At 45.7% G+C, this 15,116-nt stretch overlaps 1 protein-coding gene and 1 pseudogene across 1 annotated transcript in view; one reads left to right on the forward strand and one right to left on the reverse strand.

Annotated features, from left to right (window-relative positions):
• LOC138511193 (zinc finger protein 84-like) overlaps positions 1 to 15,116 on the forward strand; it is a 604,912-nt gene that overhangs the window by 260,878 nt on the left and 328,918 nt on the right. The gene's annotated exons all lie outside the window — the stretch shown is intronic.
• Positions 530 to 15,116, reverse strand: part of LOC138511195 (zinc finger protein 585A-like) — a 139,472-nt pseudogene continuing 124,885 nt past the window's right edge.

The raw sequence follows: 15,116 nt of genomic DNA on the forward strand, positions 1-15,116 counted from the left end.
ATACAAGCATGTAGGAGAGTTCTAATAATCATTGCTGACATTGCCGCCATCGCCTCTCGAGAGTAATGCTCAATTGTGTTAAGAAAAAATCAACATAACTTTAGCATCTACCCCTTTATTCAGAAAAGTTTGCTTCTTGAGACAGTTGACACATGGTTTTAATGTGAGATATGTTTTAACAGGACAGAGGGAAGCTCTCTGGGTTCTGCTCATACTCACTAGATATAAAAGGACTGTGATGGAGTGAGGGATCTTAAGTTTTGTCAGCAATGTTTGATAGCACTCTGTCACCTAGTTCATGGTGTCATGGAGCAGGAGGATGCTAAACCGTCTATTTGGATGAGATTTGTGTTTGTCCAGGTGGATAGTTCAATGAGTTTGTCCAGGTGGATAGTTCAATGAGTTAAGTGCTAATCTCTGACCCAAGGGCAGTTTGCGATTCACAAGTTTGAGTCTAGAGGCAGGGCCTTCTTAGCCTTTCATCTTTCAGGGGTCGACAAATTAAGCAGTACACATAATAAATGGCTAGTTTTAAAAATGTTTATTAATCAGAAAAAAGATCCTAGTCTAATAACAATTTATCAGTGATTACAAACAAGTCATGATTGGGGACGGACTAAAGCAGAACCAAGACCGCACGTGCACATGTTTTGCACCTTCACTGCTTCTTGTGGTGTCAATGTATGAAGCTGCAAAATACATTATTATCCTACTAATGGCAACCCTGAGAATTGTTAAAAAAAACGATACAAATTGGGCCCAAAATAATTTGATAATTGACTGGAGAGCAAATAAAATGCACCCAAAAATCTTTATTTTATGACTGAGAAATATTAATATACATGTCATCTAAAATAAGACAAATACATTGATTAGCAAATGACAAATATTAAAAAAAACATTTTCAAATAACTATGAAGACAACAGAAAATACATATTGAATAATTGGGGTTTTCTCCCCTCAATTTCTTTGAATCAGTCAAATGTAGAGTTCTGTATGGGATGGCACTTTCCCAGTATTATTATTCTCCGATTATAAGAAAGGGTTACTGTCATTTATGGCAGAGAAGGATCATAAAATAAAACAGGACAAATCTCCAGAGGTGAACAGCCATTTGGGTTTAACAAAAAATCACAGGTACGTCAGAGAGAAGAACAAGTTACTTACCAACTGTAACGTTCTTTCGACTGGATGTTCCTCCCACGTATTCCTCATCTTGTGATAATTCGTTATCTCCAGCTTCGCTGCTTCGGAAAAAAATTTTCTCGCCAGAGGGCGCTGTGCTCGAGGTCGTGGCGTTGATTGTCCCTCGATGTACTCCGTACTCTGTCGAAGTCACCGATGGTATAAATACCTCGAGCCGCGCCCGTTGCTTCAGTTCTGTTTTTTCGATTAAATATATATATATATATAGGAGGAACACCCACGCGTGTCCCATGACCGATACATTCTTCGTGAGAGGAAAGTGTAAGAAACGTAAACTGTACTGTGGGGTAGCATGGGAGGGTCGATAAGGAATACTTGGGAGGAACATCCAGTCGAAACAACGTTACAGTTGGTAAGTAACTTGTTCTTCGAATGGATTGTGTCCTCCCAAGTATTCCTCATCTTGTGATAGGCTCCCATAGCAGTATCAATTTTTGGAGGCGGGAGTACTAATTTCAGTTTTCGTGGACAGAATGCAGAACTGCCTTCGCAAATAAACCCTCTTTAGAGGAGGCAGTGTCCAAACAATAATGTTTAACAAAAGTATGCATTGTTTTCCAGCTTGCAGCTGCACAAATATCTGCTGCTGGGACTCCCCCCTTTAGAGCCGCAGAAGTAGCCATTCCCCTTGTAGAATGGGCACAAAGCCCATCTGGTGGTTCCTTTCCCGCTAATCTGTAGCATTCAACTATGGCTAATATGATCCAGCGGGAAATGGTCTGTCTTGTTACAGATAAGCCTAATTTATGACCAGTATACACACAAACAGTTGGTCATCTTGGGACTCATTACACGGATGGCGGAGAACCATGGCGCTATTAGCGCCATGGTTCATGGAGGTAAAATACCGGCACCGCCTTGGCGGAAAGGGGAATTACCGCCCCATTCCAAGGTTGGCGGGGCGGTAATTCCCCCTTCCACCATTGCCCTTCCCCATTCCCATTTTTGCCCCATAGGGCATAATGGGAATGGGGAAGGCGCTAATTACGGTACCGCAAATTGCGGTACCGTAATTAGCTCCCTGGGTCCCTTTGCCGGTTGGTTTTTAATGCCTGCAAAAAGCAGGCGTTAAATCCCCCAACCCGCAAAGGGACCTCGTAGTAAGGCGGTAAGGATTTACCGGTACCAGTATTTTACCGGTACCGGTAAATCCTTACCGCCATCCGTGTAATGAGGCCCCTTGTCTCAATTTAGCCATCCTTGAGATGTAAAAACTAAGAGCCCTTTTGGGATCTAATCTGTGTAATCTCTCCTCTTCTTTGCCCAGATGAGGAGGAGGATAAAAGGTTGGTAGTACTATTTTTTGTGACAAATGGAAGTCTGAGACTACTTTTGGCAAGAACGAAGGTTTAACTTTAAGGACTACCTTATGTTTATAAAAAATAGTATATGGTGGTTTGCATGAGAGAGCATGAAGTTCGCTAACCCTGCGGGCTGATGACAGGGCCACAAGGAGGACAGTTTTTAGAGTCAAAAGCCTCAATGGACATGAGTGCAGAGGCTCAAAAGGTATGAAAGTCAAGAATTTTAATACTAAATTTAAGTCCTAAGTTGGTACATGAAAAGGTACTGAAGGGTATACATTAGTAAGCCCCTTTAAGAATTGAATTATTAACAGTATTTTGAAATATGAAACCTCTTCCGAGGAGCACTTGAAAATGGACAGCGCAGCAAGGTATCCTTTGATTGTTCCTATCTGGAGCCCCAGATTAGCTGGATGTAGTAGAAAAGATAGCACCATTGGGGTGCCACACTGAAAAGGGTCCACATCCTTGTCTTTGCACCAGTTACTAAACCTGTTACAGCGACATCGGTACAAAGACGTTGTTGCTGGTCTTCTGGCCGAAAGTAAGATTTCCATTATGTCATCCGGAAGATCCCAATCCTTGTATCTCAACCTCTCAGAAACCATGCGTGAAGGTTGAATGTTTTGACCTCTGGATGGAGAACCCGACCTTCCTCTTGCGAGAGAAGATCCCCTCTTTGCGGAAGACGTATTGGAGGGCAGATGGACATGTCTAGAAGGTCCGGGTACCACGTCCTCCTGGCCTAATCCGGGGCAATTAGGATCATGGTTTTCCTGAACTTTCTCAACCTCCTGATAACTTGAGGAATCACGGGGACTGGGGGAAACGCGTACAGCAGTGGAAACTTCCACTCCACTACGAATGCGTCTCCCAGAGCTCCTCTTTGAGGAAATTCCCTTGAGCAGTACTGATCGCACTTCCGGTTGATCGCAGGGGCAAACAGATCCACTTGAGGGGTTCCCCAAAGGGCGAAGATCTCCAGAAGGACTTCCTGAGCCAGCTCCCACTCATGAGAGACCGTGCTCTGCCTGCTCAGAGCGTCTGCCGCCGTGTTCTTCTCTCCGGCTAGGTGAATTGCCGGCAGAGAGATTCCTTCCCGTATTGCCCAGAACCAGAGCTGCATTGCTTCTCTGCACAGTGGCAGTGACCCTACTCCTCCTCTTTTGTTGAGGTAGTACATGGCCACCGTGTTGTCCGTCATTATCAGGACATTCTTTCTCTGTACAGAGGGCAAAAAGGCCATCAGAGCTAGTCTGATTGCCCTCAGCTCCAACAGGTTGATGTGTAGTTTGGACTCTGATGGAGACCAACGACCGCTGATTGTCAGATCGTTGGTGTGTGCTCCCCACCCCGTGAGTGAGGCATCCGTCACTACCGTTATCTCCGGCCATGGTTGCCAAAAAGACTCACTTGAGAATGTTGGCGTTGCAAGCCCACCATAGAAGATCCTGAGCAACTGCGCTCGGGACTTGCAGAAGATCCGACATATTCCCTGAGAACTGGGACCACTGAGTTCTGAGTGCCCATTGAAGGGATCTCATTCTCAACCCAGCCTCTGGTACTAGGAAAATGCAGGATCCCATGAGGCCGAGCAACCTGAGAAAATCGAAGGCCGGTAGATGTTGGGCATTCTGAAACTTCGTTACCATCTGCTGGATGTGGAGAGCTCTCACTACGGGAGGCGAGGCTTTTCCCGATGAAGTGTCCAAGACTGCTCCGATGAACTGGAGTTTCTAGGATGGTATCATGTGGGACTTCTTGAAATTGAGGGAGAAGCCCAATTTGTGGAGGAAGTGGTAGGTGATCGAAAGATGTTCCTGAGATTGTTCTGGAGAACTTGCTCTGATCAACCAGTCATCCATGTAGGGATATATGTGAATACCTCCTCTCCTGAGACTTGCTGCCACAACCGCCAACAGTTTGGTGAAAACACTCGGGGCGGAGGTCAACCCGAATGGCAGAACTCGAAACTGATCATGAGAATTGCCAATCGCAAACCTCAGGTACTTTCTGTGCTTTGGATGGATTGGCACATGAAAGTAAGCGTCCGGAAGGTCCAATGATACCAACCAATCTTGGAGTTGGAGAGCCTGAAGGATCTGAAAAGAGTCACCATCTTGAACGTGTCCTTCCTGAGGAACTTGTTCAAGTTTCTCAAGTCCAAGATGGGTCTCAGTCCTCCGTCCTTTTTTGGGATGAGAAAATATGGGGAGTACCAACCCCTGTTCCTCTCCGCTACAGGTACCGGTTCTATGGCACCTTTCTCTAGCAGGGTCAAAATTTCTTGCAACAGGAGTGGATCTGGAAATTTGGCGGAGTTGGCTCACGGTGGATGATTGAGGCCTTTTTACAAAGTAACCTTGGGCTACTGTTTCCAGTGCCCAAGCATCTGAGGTAATGCCCCGCCATTCCTTCAGATGTTGAGAGATCCTGCCTCCCACTGGTGTTGTAATAAGGTCTCAGAGGGATTTGGAGGTGGCTGCAGGAGTGGCTGAGGGTACAGATGCCGCTCCTGAGGCTGATTTTGCACCTCTTCCTCGTGTTCCACGAGGGAAGTTTCTTTTTCTCCTTTGAGAAGCCTGTCCTCTTCCTCTACCAAAAGAGGAGTAGTATCGAAAAGAACGACCCCTCCAGGAAGATGAGCCGGAATAGGGTTTTAGAGGCTGGCGCAAAGAAGCGCTAAGTGATTTAGCTGCCGCTTTCGAGGTCTGAAGTTTTTCTAGGCTTTCATCAGCCTTTCTGCCAAAGAGCCTCGAGCCATCAAAGGGCATGTTGAGAAGTCTGGCTTGCACGTTCGGTGCGAACCCCGACTTCCTCAACCCCGCAAATCTGCGTAGCACAACGCTTGCAGCCATGGAACTGCTGATACTATCAGCAGTATCCAGTCTAGACTGGAGAAATTCCCCCATTGCCTCCTTCCCGTCTTTGACTATATTCAGGAAGCCTTCCCTTTCCTCGCCTTCCGGAATATGATCAGCCCGCGCCGAAATACAGTCCCACAGGGTATGGGTAAACCTGGCTAGGGTACAGGTGACATTTGCTGACTTAAGTGCCATACTGCCTGATGTGAAAACTTTACGTGCCCAGGCATCAATTTTTTTATCCTCTCTATCTGGAGGAATAGTTGGATAAGCAGTTTGTTTTGAAGTAGATGCTGCCTGAATGACTAAACTCTCTGGAGTCGGATGTTTATTCAAATATTCAGGATCCGTTCCAGCCAGTCTATATTTTCTTGGAAAAGTGCTATCTGCAGCAGCAATAGTTTCTGGCTTCTCCCAGTTTTTCTCCACAGTCCTTTGGCGGGCTCTGTGGAAAGGGAGAACAGGATCTTACTGAGGTCCCTTGACGATTATATCCGTCATGTCATCTTGTTCAAAAATGGGTGAAGTATTACCCCAACCAATATTTTCAACTACCCTGGTCATAAGACATCTGTACCCAGCATCTGCATTCTCTGCAGGATCACGTTTGGCGAACTCTAATTCTGGGGATGTGTCAACTCCACTGGCAGAATGTAGAGTATCACTCAGGTCTCTTATTCTAAATTCCTGGTCAATAAGTTCCTCAGGAACTTGTCTTGTACCATAAGTAACTCCCAAAGGAGTAACCTCGTCTTCTTCTGAAGCAGACACTTCATAGATTGCTGACATAGATTTTAAAAAGTCTGACCTGGGCAAAGGAGTGAATCTCCTTTCTTCCTCTTCCATCTGCTTCGAAGGAATTGGCAATTCTCTCGGAAGTTTTCGAAGGTGTCTTCGAAGTCTTCGTAGATGACTTCGATAATGGCGTCGATGACGCATTTGGCTTTGGCGTCGAAATTATCGACGTCGAGGGCGTCGACGAAGTTGTCGAAGTCTTCGACGACTTGTGTTTCTTGCATGGCACTGGAGAGGTGCTCGACTCTCGAAGAGCCTTCGACGGTTTTACGTCGACTCGAGGTTTTTTGGATTCCTCGACGCTACCGGTCTTAGCCATGGTAGCCTTGGACTTCCCTTTGTCGTCCAATGGAGCGACTTTAGGGGTATGGCTTTTTCGAGGGTCTTTCGAGGGGGTCGGGCCGCATTCTCGAAAACCTCCATCTTTTTGCGGAATTCTTCCCACTTACTGGGAGAATCCGATTTAGTCGGACAACAAATTTCTTCGGACGTCTCTGAAGAAGATGATGATGATGAGGGAGATCTATGTCTCATCTTCATTTTTTTCGATGACGGCGAAGAGTGTCTCGATCTACTCCTAGATCGAGATCTCTTTGAGTGCCTATGGCGATCCGATTCCTTAGAATCAGTCGCTTTCTTGCGTCTTTTTGACAAAACCTTTTTTGAGGCCTCCCTCCCAACGACAGTTTACCTCTCCTCTCACAAAGAGCTTTTTCGGTCATAGATTGGCAGGACCCGCAGTTGTCGGTTCGGTGACTGGAACCGAGACACCAGAGACAAATCCGGTGGGGATCGGTGATCGACATCTTAGATCCACAATCTGCACACTTCTTAAACCTAGTTCTGGGTGTTGAAGGTGTCGAAGATGACGACATTTTCTTCACAGAAAATAGAAGCACGCCGTTCTCGATAGCGAAGCGATCGGAAAAACGGAACTGAAGCAACGGGCGCGGCTCGAGCTATTTATACCATCAGTGACATCGACAGAGTACGGAGTACGTCGAGGGACAATCGACGCCACAACCTCGAAGCAGCGAAGCTGGAGATAACGAATTATCACAAGATGAGGAATACGTGGGAGGACACAATCCATTCGAATAACTAGTTATGCCACTAGTAGGATGCCAGAAAAAAACTATTTTCCGCAATGTAATATATTTTTTACGAGGGAAAGCCTGAAGTGTTAAACATCTGCACATGCAGGCTTGCTTCTGTTTTTTTCATTCATGAATTGATTGTACTAACTTATAGTATGATCTTACAGTGAGGTAATATGGTCAGTTTAATACACTTTTGAGAAATCACTTTGTTGGTGGCTTATCAATTACTCATAGTCCAATAAATTATTGCACTTGTACCAAGACATTACAACTGGGCATTACAGCTGAGCAAATTGTCATGTATTCTTTATATGAATCACACTTCACAAGGTGCCTGTCCGATAAGGTTTTTGAAAGTCTTATCCCACTGTGAACATGCATATGGTTTCCTTCCGGTGTGATTTCTCCCATGTATCAATAGTTGACCCTTTTCCTTGAAAGCCTTATCCCACAGATGACATGCTTATGGTTTCCCCTCATTGGGGTTTCTCTGGTGTCTGACTATCTCACAGAATATGTATATGGTGTTACCACAGTGTGATTTCTCGATGTTGCAATAGATTACTCTTTTGATCGAAAGCCTTATCACACTGAGAAAATGTGTATGGTTTCCCCCCAGTGTGATTTCTCTGATGCAGCAATATGTTACCCTTATACTTGAAAGCCTTATCACATTAAGAGCATGCATATGGATTATCCCCAGTGTGATTTCTCTGATGTTGCAATAGTTGGCCCTTTTGCTTGAAAGCCTTATCACATTCAGAGCACGCGATTTCTCTGATGTTGCAATAGTTGGCCCTTTTGCTTGAAAGCCTTATCACATTCAGAGCACGCATATGGTTTCTCACCAGTGTAAATTCTCTGGTGTATCAATAGCTGACCCTTTAGATTAAAAGCCTTATAACACTGAAGACATTCATATGGTTTCCCTCCAGTGTGAGTTCTCTGATTCATCAATATGCTACCCTTATTCTTGAAAGCCTTATCACATTCAGAGCACGCATATGGTTTCTCACCAGTGTGAATTCCCTGGTGCATCAATAGCGGACCCTTTAGATTAAAAGCCTTATAACACTGAAGACATTCATATGGTTTCCCTCCAGTGTGAGTTCTCTGATTCATCAATAGGCTACCCTTATTCTTGAAAGCCTTATCACATTCAGAGCATGAATATCATTTCTCTCCAGTGTGAGTTCTCTGATGTATAAATAGGCTACCTTTATACCTGAAAGCCTTATCACATTCAGAGCATGCATATGGTTTCACCCCAGTGTGATTTCTCTGATGTATCAATAGGCTAAGCTTATGCTTGAAAGCCTTTTCACATTCAGAGCATGCATATGGTTTCTCCCCACTGTGATTTCTCTGATGCACCAATAGGTTACCCTTATGTTTGAAAGCCTTATCACATTCTGAGCATGCATATGGTTTCTCTCCGGTATGATTTCTCTGATGTATGACTAGATCACCCTTTTGCTTGAAAGCCTTATCACATTCAGAACATGAATATGGTTTCTCTCCAGTGTGAATTCTCTGATGTATATATAGGCTACCCTTATGCCTGAAAGCCTTATCACACTCGGAGCATGCATATGGTTTCTCACCAGTGTGAATTCTCTGGTGTATCAATAGCTGACCCCTTTGCTTGAAAGCCTTATCACACTGAGGACATTCATATGGTTTCTCTCCAGTGTGATTTCTCTGATGTATCAATAGTTGCCCCTTTTGCTTGAAAGCCTCATCACATTGTGGACATGTATATGGTTTCTCCCCAGTGTGATTTCCCTGATGCATCAATAGGCTAACCTTTTGCTTGAAAGCCTGATCACATTCAGAACATGCATATGGTTTCTCTCCAGTGTGATTTCTCTGATGCATCAATAGGCTACCCTTTTGCTTGAAAGCCTTATCACATTCTGAGCATGCATATGGTTTCTCGCCAGTGTGATTTCTCTGATGTATCAATAGGCTACCTTTATCCTTGAAAGCCTTATCGCATTCAGAGCATGCATATGGTTTCACCCCCGTATGAATTCTCTGATGGTACAATAGAGTACCCTTTTGACTGAAAGCCTTATCACATTCAGAACATGCAAATGGTTTCTTCCCAGTGTGAGTTCTCTGATGTATGATTAGTTCACACTTTTGCCTGAAAGCCTTACCACACTGAGGACATGTATATCGTTTCTCCCTGCTGTGGCACGTTTCATTAAAAGTTGCTTCATATTCAGTTAACTCCAAAAGTGCCTCCATTGGGAGGATGGTATTTTTAAATAGTGATTTCTTTATAAGGAGCACCTTGTCAAATCCTCTCTCCTATATAGATTCAGTTGTTCAGCATTAGATGGCCGTATGTACTGAAAGACTTGTCACAGCAAGAGCACCTGTATAGTCGTATTCCTTTGCGGCACATAAGAAGCAACATTAGATATCCATTTGTATAGAATGTGTTGTCTTGTTTGTTCTTTTGCCATATGCCTCTTGTTAGCCTCTCGGTGTATTCTTTGAAGACTTGTGTTATCTTTTTCAGAGAACGATGTGTCCCATTCAGTACTTTTACATATATTCTCTTGGGGTTAGTATCTCCCGTGTGGATATTCCCATATGCAGTAACTTATCGCTACAGCACCGAATGCTGCACATGTACATAGCCCAATGGCTCAAACACCCCGTTTAGTGGTACAGTGTTGTATATGGGTAGGACACAGATGACCTTCTTATCTATTGGTATTTACGAGACATAGGAACTGGATGTTTCTTCGGAAATTGTTAATAATTTTAGTCCTTTTTTAGTTCATTGTCTTCAGAGTGTTTAATATATTTGTCCCATGGTAAGAGGCCCTACATTGGGAGTGACCGACCTGAAATCTCTCCCGAGACCCAGCTGTCGTTGGAAGCCTATTTTAAAACAAAATCTTTTAAAAACATTTCACTGGTTTCCATGCCCTGTTTGAAAGAAAAGGAAAAACAGGATTAGTGTTCCACAAGCAACAAATACATATTTGTTTTAAAGAGCATATGTGAAAAGCAAAGAGACATGCTCTAGCAATTTGAACAGATATCCCCAATAGTGAACTAGATACAGTAATCGGGGAGAAATGAGTCATAGAAAGCAGACTAATACCTTGAGAACGTAGTTCAAGCAAAACACATCAGGGTGTGTGACCTGGCATACATAGAAGGTGTCTCCACTTAGATTCTGACACGAAACTAAAAACTCAGATGGGATTGACACTTATTGTCAAGCTTTTGGATGCTCAGGATATAGAGATAATTTTCGCAGCGGCAAGGTTAACGACAATATGCAGGAAGGCAGATTCAAAATTCCAATTAAGTGAGTAAAACACATTTTGGTAAGAGAGGAAACTGGAAGGTGTGTACAATACAGTCAATGCCAAAGCTAGAATGCATCAAGAGCGGCAGTGCAGGAAGTCAATGAGGGAGATGGACCAGGCCCAAATGCAGGTGCCAGGAGGTGGGTGGCCATGAGGAATGCACGAGGAGTGAGGGAGAGGAATATGAGATGGGGAGGGCAGCAAGTTTGTTAGTAAAGTTACACAGGAGCGCTCTCACCAGTAGAACGTCTGCATAGGAGGTCCCAAGGTGTTGCAAGGCCAAGTGAGGAGACTCGCAGGAGACACGGAGGGAGGACTTGCTTACCAGTTTACTGTGCACTGGTGAATCTGAACGTTGGAGTCAGCGGGATGCAAGATTGGTCCGCCCCCCCGTCCCTCCAGAACCCAGACAGGGCCAGACAAAGCAAGTCCAATCCCTTTGAAGGAGGCCCTTCGATGGGGGCTGGCGTTCGCCTGCCGGCTCCCAGGTCTGCCTCAGATAGGAAGGAGCCTTCAGCCAATCAGGTGGCTCGTGGTAGGATAGTTGTATGCTGCAGGAAGAAGCAGTGAGCCCGGCAGCCATCTTTCAAAATGCCCGGGCAGCTGGATTAGATTCTGCCATCGAGGCCACCGGGACCTGTTCCACAAGGTTTCTGCAAGGATGCTGGCACAGTGTGAGGCAGAGACAGGGCAGTCCATACCCTTTGAAGGAGGCCCTTCGATGGTGGCCGGCTACCGGTTCCCGGGTCTGCCTCAGATAGGAAAGCGCCTGCAGCCAAACAGGCGACTCATGGGAGGCGAGTTGTACGATATGATATGGCATTTATAACGCACCTGTACAAAAGTGTTTCTAGGCGCGACAAGACAAGGAGGAGTACACAGAGGGAGGACAAGACAACGATCTTACCAGGCCTTGTGTCATTCAGATTGCTCAAGTGCAGGGGAGTGGAAGGGGATAAGTGCCAAAGGGGAGGGAGAGGAGGTAGAAGTGCAGGTAGTCAAAAGTACAGCCAGCGGGTGGCTCAGTGCATGTAAGAAAGTGCAGCCAACGGGAGGCACATAAGTGCATGGAAAGTGGGCTGTAGGGTTACAGATACAGACCACAAGTGCTGCGGGAGCCAAGAGGCAGTGTGAGGTGAGAGGGTGGCCAGCTGACCAGTGTGTGGAACAGACAGGTCCTCAACAAGGGAGAGGAAGCAGAGAGAAAGGTCTTGAGTTGCTTCCTGAACCGGAGGTGGTTCTGCTCAAGTTGGAGAGAGGTAAGGAGACTATTCCAGAGTAAGGCCCCAGCCGAAGAAAGATCGCCCCCCTACTCGCTACTTGGAAAAGTGACTGCCCCTCAGAGTTGGAGGTGGTTGAGTAGAGAGCTCAAGAAGGAAAATGTTTAGGAAGAGAGAGTACGGTCACAGACCCCAGAAAGCCTTGTGGACGATGTAGAGGGTCTTGAACTTGATCCTTGCCACCATTGGGAGCCAGTGAAGAGATTTCAGAGCTGGAGAGATACGATCCCCGGGCTTGAGGCCAAGGACAAGTCTTGCAGTCCTGTTGTGGATAAGTTGTAGAGGGCAGAAAGTAGAGGCAGGAAGATTTAGAAAGAGGCTGTTGCAATAGTCCAGCCTGGAGAGGACCAGAGCTCTGGAGACAGTGAGCTTCTGGGGGAAAGTGAGGAAAGGAAGAATACCTCTGAGGAAGTGCAGCTGATAGTTTGTCTTCTTAGAGACGTTGGAAATGTGAGGGGCGAGGGATAGGGTGAAGTCGAAGATGACGCTAAGGTTCTTAGCCTCACAGGTAGTAACAGGAAGAGGGCCCAGAGTGGGCAGCCAGAGAGAGGGTAAAGGAGGGAGCTGGTGTTCTGATGAGGATCATTGTCTTACTGGCATTAACGCAGAGATCATTGGTGGCACACCACTCCTGAATTGCGGACAGACAATCTGGAATGAGAGACGGAGTAGAGGCGGCTGATGGGAGCCTGAAAAAGAGCTGGGTGTCATTCGCATAACACTGACAGTTGGAACAAAGAGCAGCGATGTGGTGGGCAAGAGGTGCCAGTTATTGGTTGAACAGCAGGGGAGAAAGGTTAGACCCCTGGGGAATACCACAGGTAGAGAGATGAAGAGACAGAAGGGAGATTAGAGTCAAGATTGGAGAGGAGGGTTTCACGGGTGTTCAGAAGAGCAGTTCCCATGCTTCTAGCAGCTCTGACGTTTGTCCAGGTAAGGAGTGATGGAAATAGGGTAATAGTTAGCCGGAGAGGAAGGATCAGCTGAGATCTTCTTTAGAAGGGGGCGCACACGGGTGTGCTTAAGGGGGGGTGGGGGGAGTTCCAGTGGCAAAGGAGTGATTGCAGAAATAAGCCAAGGCTGGAGCAATGGTGTAGATTAGGGATGTAACGGTATTACGGTATACCGTTAAAGATACCGTGAACCACTTAATTGAACAATAATAACCATCACATTGTTTATACCGGTATACCGTTCATACCGTTAAGTGGGCTTTTCAATCTGATTTGGAAAGGCTGCAGTAAGCAAGTGCTGCACAGTCTTGGTCTTGCACTGTTGGATGTGCCATCTGCCAAGTAGTTTCAGTTTGAGCAGTTTTTAATGCCATTCCATAAACCACACGTGCCTGACACAAAAGCAATATGTTAGCAATAGGAAGAATAAATACAGTGCCAAGAAGGAAGAGGGGTTTTTTTTATGTACATTTTTTTTAAAGCGCTCATACAGCCTGCGGGCATTGAGGCGCTGTTAAAGAAATTGGTTTTGTCTATTTAGTTGCGTAATTGTTTTTGTCTTCGTTGCGTATTTATAACGCACTTAAGCACCCAGAGGTTTCTAAGCGCGGACCCAGGGATCGAACCTGTGTTGCTTCGTATTGTCTTGCTTCCAAGGCACGCACGTTGCCGCTGAGCTATCCTCCCGGGACTTTGGGTTGGTGGCTTTGGGGATTATATATTTATAATGGATAATGTTTTCTAAACATATGACAATGGGGGATTTGCCTGGTTCTTTCATTGAATTTACATATAATAAGTCACACTGCGAAATGTAATCATCTCTGTGGGTATTCCCTGCTGCCATACCAAAGGGTAACATGTCTGTGATTACTGAACACCTTTTGGCACGGAAGTAAACTAAAGGCTGTAACATAAAGAGAGAGTGTGTGTGCGTGTGTGTGTGTGTGTGTATGCGCACAAGCGTATACTACCATCAGACTCCATTGATCTGTGGCATGCAGATTATCAAGATGGCAACAGGTTCATCTTCACCAGTAGCCAGTGGGGGAGCTAAAAGCCTAAAGGACCATTTAAGAAAAGCTATTCAGTTTGCTTTGCCAGTTGCAGCAGGTCCCCCCCCCCTTTCCACACGTGTTTGTGTTTGGTGGAAGCAAGGGGTGGCATTTCAGTGGAAAGTATGTTGAAAAGCCCAATTCTGGCCCTGGGTGCCTGGTTTTGTTTGTGATGATAAACCTGACAATTTATGACCTTTTAGAAAATATTTCTTAAGATTAGTTAACTCCACCTGCTATACCGCGATAACCATGATATACCATCATTTGGCAAGAAGGTTATTGTACCGTCATAAATCTAATACTGTGACACCCCTAGTGTAGATGTGGTCCTTGATGGTTCTAGATGAGCAGGGGAGAGACTTCTTTGACAAGACTTTCATAGATTGGACTAGTCTAGAAACATTGTCAGGGGTAAACAGGGGAAAGGAGGAGAAAGGAGGAGGAGAGGTGGCCTCAGACAGTCCAGATGTAGTAGAGGGGGAGGAAGAAGTGGTAGATGAAGAGGGGGTGGACAGGATGTCCTGGGTTTCAGTGGTGAAATGAGAAGCCATGGCCATGCAGAGGGCCTGGTAGGGAACAGGAGAGGTAGAGACTGCAGCAGGATTGGCCAGCTCCTTGCAGATTTTGACAAGTACGGCTGAATTGTTCGATGCTGCAGAGTCACATGTTTGGATGTATGCTCTCCTCTTAGAGAGGACAGAGTCTGTACTGCTTTTGGAACAGGCAGGAGGTCAGTTTGTCAGGGGGTGCGCCTGATGCCCTCCACTTCCTTCGAAGGGTGGTGAGGTCGGAATCATACCAAGAGTTGTACTTGGATTCGGGCTTCAAGCGGATCCTCATGACAGGGGAAAGGACATCCATAGTGTTAGAGATGAAATGTAGAGAGGGTGGTGTCAGCGTGTGAGTCAGCCAAGGGTGCAGGAGAAGAGAAAGTGGCCCGCAAAAGACTCAACAGACGACTGCATCATGGGTCGGATGCCCAAGATGGTAGGTGGCAGTGTTGAAGAGAGCTTGGCCTGAGGGGGCCTGGGGGGAGTGAGAGAGTGAGAGAGTGAGAGAGTGAGAGAGTGAGAGAGTGAGAGAGTGAGAGACAGAGACAGAAACAGAGAGAGATTAACTACAAGTCACACACACTTAGCAGCAAGCGACATACTGTATTGCAATGTGCAAAACCAAAAACCCCCAGAGATGTGTTATTGTAAGCTAAGCAACCACAACTC

This window comes from Ambystoma mexicanum, chromosome 6p (genome assembly GCF_040938575.1).
Source record: "Ambystoma mexicanum isolate Mex_15411 chromosome 6p, UKY_AmexF1_1, whole genome shotgun sequence".
NCBI classification, from domain to species: Eukaryota; Metazoa; Chordata; class Amphibia; order Caudata; family Ambystomatidae; genus Ambystoma; species Ambystoma mexicanum.